This window comes from Zingiber officinale, chromosome 1A, assembly GCF_018446385.1.
Source record: "Zingiber officinale cultivar Zhangliang chromosome 1A, Zo_v1.1, whole genome shotgun sequence".
Taxonomy (NCBI): domain Eukaryota; kingdom Viridiplantae; phylum Streptophyta; class Magnoliopsida; order Zingiberales; family Zingiberaceae; genus Zingiber; species Zingiber officinale.
Genome location: NC_055987.1, coordinates 68,751,572 through 68,753,621, shown reverse-complemented (window position 1 = coordinate 68,753,621; position 2,050 = coordinate 68,751,572). Strand labels below are relative to the sequence as shown.

Here is a 2,050-nt window from a genome sequence, read left to right as displayed (position 1 = left end):
TAGATCTGAAAACTTATTTACCACTACATTATCAATAAAATCCTCATTTGAAAAATCTTCATCTTCATATATATTCAAAAATCTACACTCAACCATATTAGTGTCACAGAATTTGCCGAAGTCTTTATTTTCATTGACCCCCACTAACCTTTGTGGAAAAGGAATCCTTAGTGAAGGTCCTGGGAAAGACTGAACTCCCTTTTTCCCAAATTCCCTTTGAGCTTTTGGAGGAGGTCCAACTTGCTTATCTAATGTTGGTGTGATTAATCGTTGAGGGAAAGGTACTTCTAGCGTTTGGGAACTTCCTAGAGAAATGAAATTGAGTTCTTGTGATCTTCTATTATTCTTCTCCTCAATTCTAAACATGTCATTCTTCAGAAGTTCTTCATGATTTTTGCCACTTCTCAACCCAACATCATCACACTTTTCATTGGATCTTGACTGTGTAGGAGGGGGATCTTCTTTAAACCATTTTGAAACAATACTACTAAGCTTTGCCCCCAAATGTTTGAACTCCTCACTCTGTGACTTGTGAATTTCAACATTTTTAGGTGGTTGAATTTCATTTTGTTTGACAGGCTCTCTTACATTTATGGCTTTCACTTCTTGAATATATGAGGGAAATTCCATCCAACTTTTGTTCGACCATTCATGGCGGTTCAATGTCACTTGATCAATTAACGAATAAGCTTCATCTACACTTTTGTCCATAAAAGAACCTCCAGCTGATGAATCCAATAAAGTCTTGTCTGAGAAAGAAATTCCCCCATAGAATATGTGCAAAATCAACCATTTTTCAAAACCATGATGAGGGCACTGTCTTTGAAGACTCTTGAATCTATCCCATGCTTCAAATAATGATTCTCCATATGCCTGAGCAAAATTTGTTATGCAAAATCCTCATATACACCGTTCTACATGGAGGGAAAAAATGATTCAGAAATTGCTTCTCCAATTGTTCCCAACTTGTGATGCTTTGAGGACAGAGAGAATATAGCCAAGTCCTTGCTTTATCCTTGATACTAAAAGGAAATGTCATCAATCGAACTGCATCTGCTGATACTCCTTCACATTTCACCAAATCACAAATCTCTAAAAATGTTTCAAGATACAGATAAGGACTTTCTGATACTTCTCCTCCAAATTTGTGACCTTGTATCATGAAAATTATCTCTGGGTCTAGTTGGAAACTTTCTGCTTCAATTTGAGGTTGCACAATGGGAGATAAAAATCTTGCAGAAAAGCGTGTAGAAAAAATTTCTCATGGGCCTGCTTGACATGTTAGTGCTCATGGATATTCAAGGAGAAAAAGAAAATTATCAAGAATCAAAAACAAGAAATAAAATGCAATATGAAAAACAAGAAAGCAAATGCAGAATTTAAATTGCAAGAAAGAAAGTGCATAATGAGAACAAGAAAGAAAAGATAAAAGGAAAAAGAAGAATATCTAGAATAATTCATATGCTAAAAATTGCAAGATATGTTTACAAAAGAAAAGGAGAAAGAAACTAGATCAAAAGAGAAAACAGAGAAAAGTTAGATTAGAGTGCTTTAAATCAAGAATGCAAAGTTAGAATTAGAATTAGAATTGCAACAAAAAGAATTGTCAAGAATGTTATTCAAGAAAAGAAAAGCTTATAGAAACAGAATTCTAAAGTTACAACTATGAAAATATAAAGAAAGAAAGAAAAGTTATGTTTAGTCTAACTCAATTGATAATTCCTAATGTTATAGCGCAGTCCCCGGCAACGGCGCCAAAAACTTGTTACGCTCCGCAAGTGTACGGAAATGTCGCAAGTAATACAAAAGATTATCGTATCCACAGGGACTGGAATAAGCACTAGAAATGTCTCAATGCGAATTAGCTAAACAACTATCCAATTGTTTCAAATGCAAAGTAAGGGTAAACAAATCTAATATTAAAGATCAACAAACAAGAGTTTAGTGTTTTGGGTTATGATAAAGGAGATTCTAGGAGCTTCGGTTTCTTTGTAAGATTTCTTGAATGTAAATGGTTCACCAATTCTTTACCCTCAATTGTCAAACACTT

The 2,050-nt window shown here is 34.3% G+C and overlaps 1 non-coding gene across 1 annotated transcript; it reads left to right on the top strand.

Annotated features, from left to right (window-relative positions):
* The first annotated feature begins 799 nt into the window (after positions 1-799).
* On the top strand, positions 800-906 carry LOC122039183. Its single transcript, XR_006128070.1, has one exon. It is a non-coding gene; the product is annotated as a small nucleolar RNA R71 (small nucleolar RNA).
* The last annotated feature ends 1,144 nt before the right edge of the window (positions 907-2,050 follow it).